The sequence below is a fragment of the Cavia porcellus genome, unplaced genomic scaffold (assembly GCF_034190915.1).
Source record: "Cavia porcellus strain 051 isolate PalLab524CR breed Dunkin Hartley unplaced genomic scaffold, mCavPor4.1 scaffold_40, whole genome shotgun sequence".
NCBI classification, from domain to species: domain Eukaryota; kingdom Metazoa; phylum Chordata; class Mammalia; order Rodentia; family Caviidae; genus Cavia; species Cavia porcellus.
The window spans coordinates 2465379-2483194 of NW_026947523.1; positions in this window are offsets into that span (position 1 = coordinate 2465379).

Below are 17816 nucleotides of genomic sequence, written 5' to 3' on the forward strand. Positions count from 1 at the left end.
ATGGAGCATGGCTCTCCGTCCCGCCTGGCTCAGCCACGTATTTGGGGAGTCGCTGGGCAGGGTGACACTGACCTGTCCTTTGCTTCAGAGATCCCACATCGGCTCCTCAGCCACCCTGATTCACACTGCTTAGAGCCATCCGAAGGGATAAAGAAAGAACCCAGCAGCCCTGTGTGTATCCATCCTGGGGACAGGGCCAGGTTACCCCAAATGGACACAGCTGCTCTTCTTCCAAGGAGAGTCCTCTGGGTGGTTCTCAGAGTGGCCCCCAACATAGAGGTTTGCACAGGTTTGCTTCCCTGCTGCCTGTGGCTTGGAAGCCCCATGGGAGCAGGACACACAGGGCTTCCATCTCCACCACCTCCTGGCCTTGTGCCTGACGCACAGGACACCGAAGTTGTGTTGGCTGTGGAAGCGCCCCCCACAAGGCTCTTATGCCTGCCCTCCAAATCCTTCTTCTTCTTGTCCCACTGGCTGACCCCTCTTTCCAGGATTGCCCCACAGTGGAGGACGTAGCCGCTGTGTCCCCTGGATTCCCAGAGCCGGGCTCCCCAGGGAGAGTTCCCTTATCCACAGCTTCGTTCCTCACTGTTTCCTGTGGTCAGTCACCCCAAACATGGCCCCAAAGGGTTAAATGGGAAATTCTAAATCTTCTCCTTTACACTGTGGGGTCAAGGATTTTGTCCAGCAGGGAGAAAGAGACTCACTCATGGTCACCCTGCCAGGTTCGCAGAGGGCACAGTGCTGTGCTGCCACCGGGAATCCATACTCAAAGCCAATGCCACTCTACTGAGGTCTCCGCATCCACCGTGCCCAGCCCAGTGAGAGACCAACCTCAGGCCAGCAGGGACACCAGGCCTTTCCTGCCCAGCTCTGGCTCCTGCTCCAGGACTTTGAGAGAGACCAATATCCGGCCCCAGCCCTACTCTGCATCCCAGTTGTGGGACAGAGGAGACAGCCCTCCTGTCCCTCAGGTGTCCTCCCGTCCCTTAGGTGTCCTCCTGTCCCTCAGGTGCACTCCCTGCTTGCTGCCTTCCCAGGGCTGCAGGACCCCAGCAGGCACTACCTTCCCTGGGCTGGATCCTCCTGGCCTCAGGACAGCAGCCCCCAGTTACCCAGCTGCTCTCTTCCCCAAGCGTGGCAGAGGAGCAGAACAGTGACCGTCACACCAGAGAGCCAGAAACCAGAGTGCTGACCAGGAGGCAGCGCTCGCCCAGCCTGGGTTTAGGGGACCGTGCAGGGTCACACAGCGGAGACCATAGAGGTGCTGCAAGAACCTGACTTTCACAGTGCTCCTGGAGGCTCACACCTGTCACCAGTGAAGACACCAAGCCTCCAGGGACGCAGGGACTCCAGCTGGACAGACTTCGGGTAGCTTGATGGGAGCAGCCTTTTCCTAACCTCCCCAGGGGAGCGAATGGTGATTTCTATAGACAACAAAGCATCCCCTGACTCCAGGCTCTGCACTAGAAAACCTTGTTACTTGAAAGCTCTTTGATTATTGCCTGGACTGAGCTCTCACCATCTCACTGCTGGGAGTTCCATACTCGGCCAGCTGGGCTCCAAGGCGGGGCTGGCGCTGGGGCAGGGCAGGGAGGACACGCTGGAGTCTCACAGCCTGGGCGGCCACTGCCAGGTCACTCAGAAGAGCACTGGCCTGGATGCTCCTCCCCTTCCATGTCCTGCTGCCATCTGAGGGTCAAGGGTTTGGTCCAGAAACTTGGAAGTCAATGTGCTTTTTTCTGCATTTGGCTGGAAGCAGGTGTGCTCTCTGGAAGTGCTGGTCACCAGGACAAAGGGACATAGCTCGGGACAGGGAGGGACGCGTGTCCTAATGCCGGAGCCCTCTGCCCGCCCAGATGGTCCTCACCATGCCATCCTTCATCTCCTCCCTGGACAGCAGATCAGAGGGACTCGCATGTCAGGTCCCCAAGGAGCTGATCGTCCTCCATGTGCGCCAGGTCCCTGGACCCCTCCTTGGGGCAAGAGGGGGCTCCGTGCCCAGTACTTCTTCCTGCCCCCCTTTCCCTCCCTAGGGAGTCTGCCCTCTGTCTTAGCTCCAGGGGTTCCTCCTCGGAAGTACCTGGTCTGAGCCCTGAAAAGAGCACGAAGGGAGCCAATGCCAGCCTGGGCGGAGACCTCAGCACCTGCCCAAGTCACACAGCTCCTCCTGGAGGGCGCAGGCAGGGAGGGGCAGGAGGCAGCCGGGACAGTGCAAACCAGTGCGTGAGCAGTGCAGGGGTCCAGCACTCCGCAGCCACAATCCGAGCTCCCCGGGGGCCCAGCGCCGCAGTCCACAGCCTGCTGTGAACAGACCAATGGACACAGTGTCGGCTGGCACTGGGGTCAGTCCTACAGGAAGGCCACACTGCAGGGGGAGAAGACAGAGGACCCGGGACAGCAGGGAGGGTGACAGCCTCGGTGGGGAAGTGACGAGGAAGAACGAGGTGAGCAGCAGGACCCAGGGCAAGTGGAGACCGTGTCGACTTCCTGGGGCCCAGGGCTGTGCTCCAGTGCTGCCCGGGCCTCTGGGGGAGATGGGAATCCAGGGTACACGTGTGTGTGCAGGAGCTCTGGCCACCCCCCGGCACAGGGACGTGAGAGGGGACACAGCGGGCAGCGGGTTAGGTGAGTCAGGTCTCCCTGAAGTGCTTGGGAAGCCGCCTGAACCCCGGCTGCCCGGTGGTCAGGGGTGGGGACCCAGAGCTTTGTCTGCTGTGCCCTCGTCCATCGGGAAAATGATACCCTTTCTGTCCTCAGCCCTGATCTGATCTGCTCTGGGAGACATCTCTCTCCTGCCAAGGCCCCTCCTCAGACAGCCCCACCCCGGGCAGCTGATCCATCTCCTGGGTGTCCTCTACCCTCCCTGTGGCTCCCATGTCCCCCAGTGTCTGCTAGGGCAGAGAAGGGTCTGCAGGCCCCAGGGACCAGCCATGTCCTAACCGGGGAGGGCCTGCCCTTCCCACACAGGAAGGCAGCAGGAGGAGGCAGCAGGAGAACCTGTGTGGGGCAAGGCAGCCTCCCGGAGGGTAACAGATGGCCATCAAGCCATCCATCCAGGACACGGCCCAGTCCCCTGGGGTCTCCTCTGCCTTGCATCCCCAGTCAGCAGACATTCTGAGCAGCACAGAGCCCACGGCTTCGGAGGAGGCTGCCCACCTGCTGCACTCTGCCGCCCTGGAGCGTTCAGCTCCCCCTCACCCCTGAAGGCACCATCCCTTTTGCAACCTGCGCCCTCTGTCCTGCTCTCTGTCCCCTCTGTGTCTCAGCTTCTTTATCCCTTCCTTTCCCTTCCCTTACAGTACCCCCAGAGGGACCCCCAAGCCTTGCACCACTAACCCTGGGGACATCGCTGCACACACAGGACCCTGCGGTCCTCTGGCTCCCGGGTCTGGAACACACATGACCAGGTGGGGCTCAGTAATTCCCTGCGTGATGACAGGACCACAGGAGGCCTGCAGCGGTGCCTGGGTGAGGACTGGTTCCGAGCAGACCAAGCCCCAAGTGCAAAAGAGGGTGAGGCCTCTGCCTTGCACACTGCAGATGCCCAGCTGTGGAGCTGCCTCAGCCACTGGGTGCATCTGTCTCCCCTCGGTCCTGGTCAGCTCGGCCAGGGCCAGCTCCCCCATCAGAGCGCTGCTCACTGATGCAGATTGCATGTTCCCCGGGCCACACTATGAATATTTATTTCTTGCACAGACTCTGAGCTTGCATCTTATCTTCTCATCAGTCTAATTTCAGGAGCCCGCTGGTCCTGGTGTTCGTACACGTGCGTCTCAGAGGTGGATCACCACAGGACTGGCCCACCCCCTGACCTGTCAGTCAGCTCGGGCACAGGCTCAGCCCTCCACTCCACCCCATCGTCTGTCTGGCTGTTCAGGGAAAGCCCTACGGGGATTGCTGCATCGAGAGGCATGCCTTTAACTAATATTTGTCAGTTCTCCCTGCCTCTATGACGCATGCCCCGCTTGAAACATCACAGAACTGTGAGAAATAAATAGATCTCAAACCCCACAGGAGCAGGACCCTGAAGCTGCTTCCAGTGTGTTAGCAGACTCTGCTGTCTTTACTGTGCTCCAGCTGCACATGCACATGGGTTTCCCGGGGCTTCTCTGCACCCAGGGCTGTGCACCAAGTCTGCTTCCCTAGCCTGTCCCCACCCAAGGGAGCAGAGGAAAGGGAGGGTGACACAGGCCTCAGCTGCCCGTGGTGGGAGGGGAGATGGCATGGGCAGCTCTGAGGGCCTGCAGCCCAGGACCGTGTCCATCTGAGGAGCCCTGGCGGGCAGGGAGGCCTGGTTGTGCTGACCCTGCCACACGCACCCGCAGCTGGATTTGGTGCACCCCGTACCTGTGTGACCTCGGCTGCAGCCCTAAGGGCGCCTGAGCCAGGGTCCGCAGCAGTTTGTCCCCTAGAAGCCCCAGGCCATGCCCTATCTTGTCCTCATCTTTAAGGCTGAGTGCTACCCCTGGATTCTCCTGAGTCCCCATAACTGGGAGTCCAACAAACAGGCTTCCCCTGACCTTTTCCTGCTGGCTGATTCAGGGTCCCAGAGCTGCTGTCACCAGTGACCACAAGATGTTTCTTCTGTCTCAGGCTGGAGGTCAGGAGGTGAGATCAAGGTGTCCACTGGACCGCACTGCATTCAAAGCTCTGCAGGACCTGCCTCCTCCCTCCCCAGCCCTGGCGGCTCAGGAGCTCTGAGCTTGAGGTCGCAGCACTGTCTCTGCTCTCCATCACTTTTCCTCTCTCAGAAATCTTTCCGTAGTTTAGTCCAGAATGTGCCCCAAGTCTCAGCATGGGGCTCTGGAAGGTAACTGGATCATGGGGTGCTCCACCCGTCAGTGAATCCATCCATGGATAAGCTCACGGCTGACCATGCTGCTACAAGGTGGGGCCTGGGTGGAGAGGTCGCTGTGGTGTGACCTGGAAGGTTGTGTTCTTGTCCCTGGCTCCTCCCATCACTCTCTGTTTCCTGGCTGTCACAGTGTGAGTAGCTGTCTCCACAGGCCCTCCCACCATGCTGTTTGTGCCTTGGAGCCAGCTGACCATGGACTGAACTCCCAGAAACTGTGAGCCAGGTAAATTGCAGGTGCAGGTATTTTGTCTCAGCAATACAAAGCGCTACTCCAAATGTCCTCTGCCACCTTCTTATAAGCATTCTTGGAGTTGCTTTTAGGGTCCACACGGGTAACAAAGTTGCCTCCCCATCCCCAGATCCATAATTCACGCATGCCTCTTAAGACTTTTTAACAATGAAAACAAACACTCACAGGCTCTGAGGACAAGAGAGTTGGTATCTTTTGGAGGAGGGGACTTTTTCAGCCACCAACATCAGGAAGCTTTAGGGAGCTCCTTCCCTCTGGAGCCCCCTGCACCCCAGATCCCACAGCATCTGCAGTGGCCCCTGAAACTGTGCACGTGCAGCCAGGACACCAGGTGAAAATGCACCCAAGTCCTTGCCCAGTTCATCCCAGTGCCCCATAACTGGGTCTACAGGGACCTGTGAGGTGGACAGGGTGACCCCCATGCTGGCTGGAAGTGACAGTCCGTAGGTGCCTCACATGCAGGGGACGCAATGACTGATATCAATCATGGGGGCCACTGGAGGCACCCGTCATCTGCTGTTTCAACTGAATTCCCAAACAGCAGAGTCCCTGAGTGTGTTCCCTCCTTCACCACGGCCAGTGCCCGCTCCTGCGTGATGTTTGTGGGGAAACGCTGGAGAGAGACCCACTTCCTGAAAAGCCAGGAGAAGGAGGCATCACAGGAAGTCTCCTGGAGCTTCCTGCAGCTAGAGAGGCTCAAGGAGGAAGCTGTCTACAGTTGCATGGAAGGAAGGTACGCACTTCCCAGCCCTGGGTGCTGCCTGATCCAAGGGAGCGTGCTTTCCCAAAAGCCAACCCTCCGCCTGCAGGGCACCCTACTGTAAGGGAGACCCACCTGGCTCTGCTTCTCCTGGTCTTCACACTGCAGCTACCAGCATCTAGACGTCCCATCTGTGGGTCCCAGGACTCCTACCCACCTGCCCACAAGCCAGCGTGCAGAGACTGCCATCCAGGAAGTGCCCACCCCATGCTCTCGGCGACCTCCCCATCGAAGGATTTCTTCCAACCCAGGTCTCCAGAATGGTAACTGGTCACTGCCAAGCCCGGGAAGAGGGAAGGGGGAGAAGATTGTATACATAATGTGCCATTTTCATGGCAGAATGCTCAGGATGTTGAAATGTTAGACCATCTTTGAATTCGCGTGATTGTATTCAGCACCAAAGCTAAGCTGAGCATGTTCATCTGGGAATAGAGCTCGTCTAGCCTCGCCCTCGAGGGCCGGGGACCCTGTGGCCTCCAGGGTTGTGGTCAGGATGTGTGTGTCCCTCTCTGTTCACCAAAGGAAGCTCCTACCTCCATGGTGAAAGCAGTGGGGGTGAGGCCTTTGGGGCTGCTTAGGGTGGGCTGGGTCGTGAGGGCGGAGTCATCACAATGGTACAGGTGAGCTCTGAGAAGGGGCAGGGGTAAGCTGAGCGCTCCCCATCACACGAGCCCATCTGTGAGCCAGGCCCTGCCAGACCCCCGCCTTGGAATTCCAGCCTCCAGAGCCACCAGAAGTGAGTTCCCATGCTCAGCCTCCTGGTCTGTGGGGTTTGGTTGTAGCAGCTCAAATTGACCAAGACACTCGGTGATCTATTTTTCCTCTGGTTACAAAGAAAACCAAACCAGCTACAGAACACAGTGACATGAGAAACTGTTTTCTGCTGAATGAGTGACCGGTTTGCAGATGGGGGTACTACCCCTAACACTGGGATGAAGCTGAGAGATGACAAAATGTGAAGACTTTTCCCTCTGCACCTCAGGGAACAACTGCTGCTCCGACCATCTCATCTCTACTCCAACAGGAACAAGAGAGAGCACGAAGCGGTCTGGGAAAATCCCTGGACTCCAGAGTTAGGCACCTACCTCTCATGACTGTGTCATGGTCAACCCTAGCTGCAAATGCATCCAGGAACTACAGAGTCATCCCCAGTGGTCCCCTGCTTCCCCGGTATAAAAATCCTTTTATGAAGAACAGGAATGTGGATATTTGGTTGAAAAGTAATAGTTTTTTCCACATGGAAATTCTTTTAGAAGCTAAATACAATTCATCAGCCAAAAAAAAGTTTCTCTCAACATATTTAAATGTCACATAGACTTTGTGAGACACATCACCACGCACACTTGCGTGTCTTCATGTGCACCTCTACATGGCTACACACGATAGGGGCTCTTCTTCCTGTTCCGATCACTCATCCCATCTGTTTCCACATGATAAATCCTGCAGCATTTAAGAACTTCTTCATGATTGGCACCTTAAGAAAATACATTCACAGGCCTTGAGATTAAGCAGCACGATTAAGTGTTCCTGTTCGGATTTTTCCCAATATGTGAATTATTAATTGACAGTGAGAAATACCTTTACCTTGCCTGGCTTATAAAATACCCACTCCAATGCAGGGGCTCCTCATTCCAAATACTGATGTCTAGTCTTTTTTGCTAGAGACAGAATTAGAGATAGAGACAGGAAGACGGAATTAAGGAAACTCCTCAAACACTGTTGGTCCCCAGAACCTCCTAGAACAACGAGTCCGGACCACAGTGTAGGAAGCTGGAAATGTCTCCTCCTGGAGGGAAGCCTGCTGGCTGCCCCAGGGTGCCCCTTCCCACTGCTTCTGATGCCCAGAGACCGGAGTCCGGGACTCCGTGCTGCCCCCCACTCCCCACCCAAGGCTCCTGAATGCGCCCAAGGCTGAGCGAAGTTACTGTGACAGTGGGGTGTGGGGCTGCGGGGTGCAGGGCCATGCAGCCCAGAGCCATGGGAATCTGGGGCTCCCCACTGAACCCAACACAGCCTCAAGGGACACCCCGGAAGTCACACTCGTGTTTATCCTCCTTAGCTACAAGCTTATGTCCACGTTGAAACCGGCACACCGATGTAGCAGCTGCATGCATAACGGTCGGACACAGGAGGAGCCCAGCGGGCCTTGGTGGGTGGACGCACAAACTCTGGTCCATCCCGACCGTGCAGTGTAGCTCAGCAGCTGGTGAGCTGTGAAGACTCGGAGGAGCCCACAGTGCCTGTCATGGAGGGCGAGGAGCCAGTGTGGACAGTCTGCATGTGTCCTGGGGGCTGCCCGCTCCGTGGCACCCTGGCGGAGGCAGTGACAACGAATCACTAGTGCTGCGAGCCTGGGGTGAGGGAGGCAGAGCGCAGGGACTTCAGGGGCAGCGTGAGCTCGCTCTGCTCGCTCTGCTCGAGGTGGCCATGGCGGATCCGTGTCACTGAGCCTCTGTCAGACCCCCACAGGGCGCACAGCAGTGAGTGACCCAGTGTAGACAGAGGACTCTGGTGACCATGATGATTCACATAGGCTCGTCAAGCTGTACCACCCAATGGGGGGACATTCGGGGAGGGGCTGTGTGTGCATAGGGACCCCAGGCACGTGTGAAATCTCAGCCTCACTCTCAAGTTAGCAGTGACCCTAAACTGCTCTAAAAAGTAAAGCCCTCGAGGAAAAATAAAGACCCGGAAGCCCATGGCTGTGGAACGTGAGAGGCTCATGGTCACCCCCACAGCCTGGAGGCCAAGCCCTGCTTCCTCCCCAGGAGGCTGCCTGGCTGCTCACTGTGTGGCCAGCAATGGAATGCCAGGAAGATGGGGCACAAGATCTCAGTGCCCCTCTCTGAGACAGTGTCCAGGTCCCCTGGGGATGAACAGGGAGAACAAGCCACCTGGGTAAGCCTGGCTCCTTCCAAAGTCAGCTGGGCAGAAGAGGTGGGGGAGCACTTCCGGGCCTCAGGGGCTCTCTCTCTCTCTTTGTCTCTCTCTGTCTCTCTCTCGATCTCTGTCTCTCTGTCTATCTCTATCTCTCTGTCTCTGTTTCTCTCTCTCTCTCTCCCTCTCTCCCTCTCTCTCTTTATCTCTCTCTGTCTCTCAATCTCTATCTCTCTGTCTCTCTATCTCTATCTCTCTGTCTCTGTTTCTCTCTCTCTCTCTCTCTCTCTCTCTCTCTCTCTCTCTCTCTCTCTCTCTCTCTCTCCCTCTCTCCCTCTTTCTCTCCCCCTGCTGGAGACAAAGGGCTCTTCTGTCTTCAGCATCCTCCCAAGGTGGGCTGCAAGGCACCGAGACCCACCTTGTTAGAGGGCAGGGGCATCTGAGGCCCTGCAGCCCTGAGGCTGAACTTCAGACTGGTTTACACTCCTGGTCTGTCAGTCACCCTGTAACCATGGGAACCAGGATGGTAGCAAGTCCCAGGGGATCTGACAAGGAGCCTGGGTACGGGAGCAGAGGGAGCTGCAGCCTGTCCTTCTGGGTGACAGACACTTGACTTGCAGCCTTGCCTGTAGACAAATTCCTTGCAAAGCGGAACATCCCCCTCCAGGACCTGGAGAATCACAAACAGGGACCATTTAGCTTCCCCCAGCACCTGCCTTCCTGGAGGCGCAGGCCACCCGGGCCCCTGCAAGCGGTGAGTCCCTGGAAATTCCTGGCCCTCCAGGGGACGGGGCTGCTTCGGGCCCTCCCATCACCAGCCAGTCCCCCATCGCCATCTTGGGAATGCAACGCACTTCAGCGCCGGGAGGGAAAGTCTCCCTGGCATGGAACAGTGGCTCCACCTTCCCGTAACTTTTGAAATAATGTGTGTTTCCATTAAAAAGATAATGCACTTTCAGTACAAAACAGCAGTGTATGAAAATTGAAATGAGAGTAGACGTCACCCCGGCACCAGCAGCAGGCTTGCCCAGCGTGGTCTGTACCCGGACCCGTGTCTGAGAGTCCGGGCTTCCTCCACCACGGAAGAGCTGTGGACCCCTATGGACATGAAGGGCCAGCGCATCGGTGGCAGGGCCGACCTGGGCACCAGAGGGTTCCCAGCAGTGTCCCGGGTCTCCAACCACTAGAGAACCGGACAGTGAGGAGCCTCGCCACACACCAAGTCCCCTGGTGCCCAGATCTTGCGAAATAAATTCCTGTGTCCAAGACGCGGTGGCGTTTTGTCTTAGCAACCCAGACGGACTAAGGCAGTGATGGTTAGTGTCATATGTCACCTTGGTGGAGCTGTGGCCATCATTCGGAGTGTGTCTGAGTCTCTGAGAGGAGGAACACTCCTGTCACAGGATGGTGTAAAGTGAGTGGCCTCTTCCGGTCCTCCTGGTCGGACGGATTATCATTACCTGAGCAAAATTCCTGACACTCACGGCCTAAAGGAGGAGAGGTTTATTCCAGCTCACGGCAGGCAGAAACAGCGTGGTGGAGGGGTGTGGGGGAAGAAAGACACTTCACTCATGGGGTCTCGAAGCAGAGAGCAGGGGAAGAGGCCAGAAGAAGGAGGCAGGGACCACACGCAGCCCTCGAGGTCACCTCCTGACCTTTCCTGCCACCTGGCCACGCCGCCTACCCACTGCTTATGCCTGCAGCGCTCCGTGGGGCAGCCCATCCACAAGGCTAGTGTCCCCATGTCCTCTCCAGGCATCTCGTAAACCAGTCAAGGTGGAAGCCAAGATTGGCAGCGTCACACTGCTGGAGGTCCGGCTAGGACAAAAAGGAGCGGCGGAGAGGGAGGGCACCTCCCGCCCACCTTTGTGAACTGTGCTATTCTCCACCCTCAGACTGAGCCAGTGCCATGCCACCCCGGGTCCTGTGGCTCAGCCTTCACGCCCAGCTTGGAGCCCACACGCTTGGCTGTCCTGGGCCACCAGTTTGCTGCAGGCAGACTATGGGGCTCCTCAGCCTCCGTAGCCACGTGAACCAATACCTGAAATCATCTGCATATTCTATCTATCTATCTATCTATCTATCCATCCATCCATCCATCCTCTCTCCATGCATCTCTCCATCCATCATCTATCTTTCTGTCTATCTATCCTTCCATTCCATCTCTCCCACATCCTTCATCTACCTATCTATCCATCCATCATCCCATCTATCCATCCATCTCTCCATCCATCATCTATCTATCTATCTACCCATCCATCTATCCATCCTGTCTCGTCCGTCCATGTATCCACTGATCTCCCACTGGTCCTGCTCCTTGAGAACACAGAGAGGCGTGGTGGACCCAACAGGGGCAGTTCCAGGCATGCTCAAGTGGCCACGGGAAGAGAGCAGCTGCCCGGTTGTGTGGGTAAGAATGAGGTTCACACCATCAGCCCCTGTGTTCGTACCCCTGCCATGTGGCGGCAGTCAGCCCCGGCGCCTGTGTCCTGGCCTCCAGCCTGGAGGAGGACATCGGGGACAGGAGGAAGGATGATGCTGAGCCTTAGGGACAAGTGCGCGCTGGGGGACGGCCAAGGAGCACACCCCGAGGCCCTGAGAGATGCATCCCAAGACTCCTTCCTCAGCTGGACCCCCAGCCTGTCCATTCTTGTGCTTTCTGTCATGCAGCCACCGGGATGGGTCCACTAGGTGCCCTGGCCTTCTGAGCACACAGACCCTCCCTGGGACCATGCAAGAGGAGGAGCAGGTGATCAGGGACATGGACAGGTGCCCACTGTTGCTTTGTCAAGGGAACAGGAAGTGAACACAGAGTTAATGGAAAATGACAAGGACAGATTTGGGAGCAGATGGCTTGAACTGTCTGGATCCTGCCATGCGCCAGCCTGGTGCATCATGAGATCGCACCAAAGCGGGGAGGGCGTGATGAGCAAATTAAAAAGAGGTTGGCACACAGGGCACTATGCGGAAGCATGAGCCTGCAGACTGGAGAGTCCTGCATGACCCTCCTCTATATGACCCGGGGACCCCAAGGACATTGTCCTTCTCACCTGAGAATAACTCACAGCTTCTCCTTCTGCAAGAGTTACAGGACAGGAAGTGAAGTGTTGTACCCAGGCTTGGTGAGCAGCAAAAGTGTGGACATCAGCAACGAGACTGTCGCCAGCGAAGTTGATGTCAATTCCCAGTGACCGAGGACAATGTGGGGAGCCCTGCAGCACCCCACAGCTCTGTTGGCTCTGTGGCCATGACTGCTATAGATAGGGAAGTCAAATGTCCCTTCTCTGCTCGGGGAAGGAACTGAAGGGTCAAAGTCAGCAGTGAATACTAGGGTGTGACTGTGTCCACAAAAACCGAAGGACAAATGCTGCCCACAGCTGGACCTCCACTCCAGGAAGCAGAGCAGCCCCACAGCCACTATGGGAGGTCCCGAGGCTGGTCTCACGATGACCAGATGCTGGCACCATCCTGGCTGGAGGGTATGGAGTTAGGCTGCGGGAGCCACAGGCAGACTTGCCCCTGGGCGCCCTGTGCCAAAGCCAGAGCCACCGCACTGGGCAGGGGTGGGGATGGCTCTGTACCTGCTCTGGACACCAGCTCTCCATGGACCCCTCGGAGTGTTTCCCCCTCTAGCATTTCACCAGGTGGTCTCGCTGGCTTGTCACCCATGCCATGGGTGTCACTGGGCTGCTGCCACAGACTGGGCAGCCTGCAGAGCAGGGACTTCATGTCTCAGCCAGGCAACCACAGCTCTGGAGCCACTTCTGTGGGCCATGGTACGCCAGCTGGGGTTAAATCAGGGCTGCCATGCCTGATGGCAGAGGCTTCGGCACAACTCGATCATGGCTGCATTTCCACCAGACCCAGCTGAGCCGGAGAAACGAAGGATTATCTGGACCTCGAATCTCCTCACAGGCCCATTGATGGGCAAACCTGTCTCCTGCAAATGGTTCCCATTGGCTAGCTATCACGATGTGACATCCACACAAGACCACTAGCATTTGTCCACATACCACTGTGGTATGTGGGCTGGGGGTCCAAGCAGTATCCACATCACGGTGCAAACTGGGGACAGCAAAGGCTGAGCCTTCATCTGTGGTGTGTGCAGGAGAGACATCTCAGGACTGCTTGCACCAAACATCTGCAGAAGCAGAGGGTCCCCCTAAGGTTGAGATTTTCCCAGAGGGAAGCTGGAGTCTCCGTTGTGTGGTAGTCGAGCTGGACCCTGTCACGCCATGCCTGGCAGGTGTCCAGCATATGGGAGACCTGTCTTTCTGTCACTGCTCGGGTGGCCCCAGGGACACACCAGTGATCCTCCTGAGTGTCCCTCCTCATCCCCGCTGGGGGCAGAGGCAATGGCGGATCTGAGATCTGTGCCCCTCCCAGGCCGGACTGACGGTGACTCCAGCTCAACTAATGAGGCCACCATGCCCAGGCTCTGCCCTTTCCGGTTTCACCTCCAAAGCCCACAACGTGGCCCTCCCGCTCCAGGAGCCGCTCTGGGTGCCCCTCTGCTCACACTGAAGGCATGAGGGAGACACACAGGAACCAGCAAGGGGAAGTAAGAAGCCAGACAGGAGGTGCCAGAGCAGGAAGAAACTGCAGAACCCCACTGCCCACCTAACATGGCTCTCACGATGCCTGGACCTGGACTTTCATCCTCCGTCTCACCACTTTCTTTTTTAAAAAAAATATGAAGTCTTGCTGTGTAGCCCAGATCAGCCTCAAACTCATGATCCTCCTGCCTCAGCCTCCTGAGTGCTAGGATTACTGGTATGCACCACCATGGTCCAGCTCTTTGCTACCTTTTAATGTAGGCATTTAAAGCCTAACTGATTTTGCTTCAGACAGAAGAGGGAGAAGCATTCCACAGTGTCTTGGGTGAGAGAGGCTTTGGACAGGTCACCTCCAGTCCTAACCTACAATCCCTCACAGGCTCAGCCGCTCGGGGCCACCTGCCAGGCCTCTGAGGAAGTCTGCAACCCAGCAGGTGTCGATCATCCCTGTTAGCTGGGAAACCCTTCACCCACCCCAGCTGTTCCTGTGCTATTCCTCCCCTGGGCTTTGCAGAAACCAAGGGTGAAGCTGGAATGGAGCGGGTATCACCGGCTCCTCACGTGTGGAGTGGGACTACGTATTCTGAGTTCCGCAGGGGAGAGCAGTGGGGTCCATGGCCCCCTCGTTATGTGGGACGTGCGTGAGCAGCAGTGCTTTCTGGTTTACAGAGGGACAGAGGAGAAAGCCTTCCCCCAGTACTGTGCTGGGGTATCTTTGTACAACAGTCTGGTGCCAGCTCAGAAGTGGCTAGGACCCTCAGGGGACTTGGACTCCAGGAGGGCACTCAGAGCAGGAGCCACCGAGGTGGGGTCTCTCTGTGCAAGATGCAAGGGCCTCTGGGACACCGGGAGAAGAGGGAAGACATCACAGCACCCAAGGGCCTCCTCCTCTCATCTGAGTCCAGTATCGGAGACACGGGAGTCGGCCACTTTCTCTGCTTCTCCTGGCCTTCGACCTCCCAGCTCTTGGAGTACTGGTCACGGTTTGGGGACAGCTACACAGCCAGGAATGCGGTCTGCAGTATGCACCACCTCGGATTCCGGCTCTGGGGTCAGGCGTCCTGCTGAGGCCGAGCCACAGAGGCTTCAGGGGTCTCTGAGTCTCAGTTGCCACTTCCCACGCCAGGTGGGGCCAGCCTCTCCTGGAGAGGGAAGGTGACCAGGCTCCAGGGCACCCTCAGGAGTGTGGCAAGGTGACAGGGCCAGCCGCACATCTCCAGGCTGTGCTGTAGAAGAAAGTAACATGGACTCAGAGCTTCGAGATGACCCAGGTCCTTCCTGTCCCTGCTCAGTGCCACTAGGGTCATTTCCCACCAGGCAGGTGGCTTCCTCCCACCTCTACCCCCAAATTGAATTCAAGAAAACTCAGGACACAGGCCAGGGTCCAACGCAGGATGCGTGCGAAGCAATTTTGCTAAGAGAGTAAAACCATCAGCGGAGACTGGTGAGGGCTCGGGAGGTGGAGAAACTTTCTAAAAAATTGCTCAGGCAAATGGCTATGGCCCATCAAGGTGACTTATTTGCGGTTGGATATTCCCGGTCGGCCGTTCGTCATGTGCCAGAGGGAGGAGCGCACTGGCGGTGGCCCAGGGAGCTCGACTGCCCGCAGCCTCGCTATGCTATCAATCCCAGGAGCTGGGGGGCTCACAGGGCCATTTGGCACCAGGACCCCAGGGAACAGGCAGGATCTCAGGCTCGGTGCTGTATCTGAGCAGAAACGGCTGCCCTCAGAGAAGGGTGGGTAAATGAGTGTCTTCTCTGTGGATGGAAACCACTCAGTCAGTTTACAACAGGCACATTCATCATAGGAACATTCTAGAAATGTCTGCCTGGGGCATATTAAAAATCTGTGCTTGGTCTGGATCCCCGGTTCCTGGCAGAGCTCAGAAAACACTTGGATTCCCTTAGTGGTGGGTGCGTCTTATTTCATGATGGTCTTTCCTGCTGCAGCTGCGCCCACACCAGCCAGGTAGCTCACGTTGGTCCCCCGGGCAGGTGACCCAGATGGGACACATCATCCAGAGCCAAGTGGCTAGAGGATGTGACCTCCAGGGTGGGAGGCAGGCTGAGAGGAGACTGTGCCCTATAAAATGCCTTCCTCTTCTTTTCTTTTTGAGCTGACAAATTGTGTGTCCTTGTGGTGTTGAGCATAATTTTTTGCAGTAAACATACACGTGAGGTGGTCACATGGAGCTCGTTCATGTGCATGGCACCACCTGCTTGTCATGAGGGTCACAGAGATCAAAGCCTCAGCGCACCTTCAGGGTGACTCTCATGAGAGGCTCGAGTGCCGGTGAGGACAGAGGGTGAGGCAGCCGGGCCCACTAAGATGGGGATGCGCCCCAGGACAGTGGGTCCCCCCCAGAAAAAACTAAAACTACAGCTACTGTACGATCCAGCTACCCGACTTCTGGGTTTGTGGCCAAAGAAATTAATCAGCACATCAGGGAGAGGCCAGCGCCCTCGGGTCCATTGCAGTGTTAATCACAGTAGCAGGAATAAATGTCAGGCGCTTCAGTGCCGGTGGTCAGCGAGGTCCTCGGACCAGGGCACCCCACGGAGGCACAGGTCGTCACCGCTAGGAAGGGCTGGATGAGTGGAGAACGACGTGAGCTATGAAGTCCCGGTGCAGTGTGACTCAGCCACAGATAGGAAGGGAATTCCATCACTTAGGGCAAGATGGATGAACCCAGAGGACATTACGTTAAGTGAAATGGGCCCGGCACAGAAAAATAAATACTGCGTGTCCTCCCTGTGTGTGGAGCACAAAATGAGAGCTCGCAGCACAGGCACAGTGGCCGAGGTGGGGAGAAATCCATCAAAGGATACAAACCATCAGCACGCAGGAGGAGCCCACACCAAGGTCTACCTCAGAACAGGTGACCGCGTGGTAACAAAGCATCCTCTGCTGAAAACTGGAACCCCAGGGAGGTCCTGAGTGCTGCAGTGACACCACCCAGTGCCTGGGGAGGGCAGGAAGCCACACGTCTCACCCCACGCTGGCACCACGCACCTCTTCCATCTGCCTGGTCCGGGCTGATCTCATGATAACGTGGTAGCTGTCAGCAGGGCACCCTCAGCCACCTGCCAGGCCTGACCAAGTACAGAGCCCGAGGAGACGGTGGGAACCCTGCAGATCCTGGGCACTGGGCAGAGGCCTGGGGAGCCAGCTGTGAAGTGGAAGAGGCTCTGTGTGTTAGAGTTGGGGTGGGCAGATTGGAAGTCAGAAGGCTGGGGGGTCAGTCAGTGCCAGAGACACATGCACACATGCATGCACCGCACACACATGTACCCTCCACATGCATGCACACGCATGCACCTTCATACACACTATACACACAGGTATGCAAATATACACAAGCACACCATGCACATGTGCACACACACCCTGTTCACCTGCACACATCTCACAGACGTATGCATGCTGTATACACATCTATGCACACGTTCACGTATACAAAGTCATCCCTTGGTTTCTGACGGGGACCAGACCCTGCGTGAACCCTTCAGCTCCTCCTGTAACTCAGTGCAGTGTGTCCATGCAACCTGCACACTCCTGCCTGTGCATTCTAAATAATCTCCATATTACTCATAGCAGCTAAGACAGCGTGAAGGCTGTGTACAGAGTCTTCACACCGCAGTGCTCAGGAGATACCAAGGGTGTCTGCATGTACCTGGTGTGAACACAGTGCTTCTCAATGCTGTCAGTCTGTGGTTGGAGCCCATGCATTTGAGGGCAGATCATCCACACGCACACCACACGTGCACACTCACACGCACACACTCAGCCTCACCAACACCACTGCTCACAAGTGCAGTCCTCAACACGGATACAGAGGTGCACAGAAAAGCAGTGTCTGTGACACCTCCCCCGCCAGGAGATTGAGACTCCTCAGCCAGAGGCTGGGGGCACTGACAGCCCTCAGGCAAGCTCCGTGTTTTTGTCCAAAGTTTCATTTCCAAACTCAGAATTAGAAAATTGAAGTTGGCCCAAAGTGCCTCATCCCTGTAGGAAACAGGCGAAGCGATTCTAAATGTAAAAACATAAGCTGAGAACACACAACATAACACATTCTGGGAATTAAAGAGAGATAGGAGACAGAGAGCCAGGAAATAAAAATGTTTCACACACTTTGTATTCACGCGGGACGTCAGAGTGGGTCCACACGGGCAGAAGGGAGTGGGTGGACAGAGCGGGTGGGCGGGGAGGTCTGCTGACAGCTGCCAGGGCGGGGCTGAGGACTCGAGGCTACCAGGGGCTGGTGTGAGCAGGAGGTGGGAAGGGACAGGGGCAACCCATGCCTGTGAAGAAAGAACGATGCGTGTGTGTCACACACGGAAGGAGGAAAACAGCCCCTAATTAATTAAAGTCCTACTGCACATTCTCTGAATTCTGGAGGGGCCACTGTGCTCTGGAAAGATAAATGATCACTTATAGCCGGTCCCTAATCTCTAACATTTCAAAAGCAAGCTCGTGCCCTCTGGCCACATCAGTATTTGGGGCTGCTGGGGAGT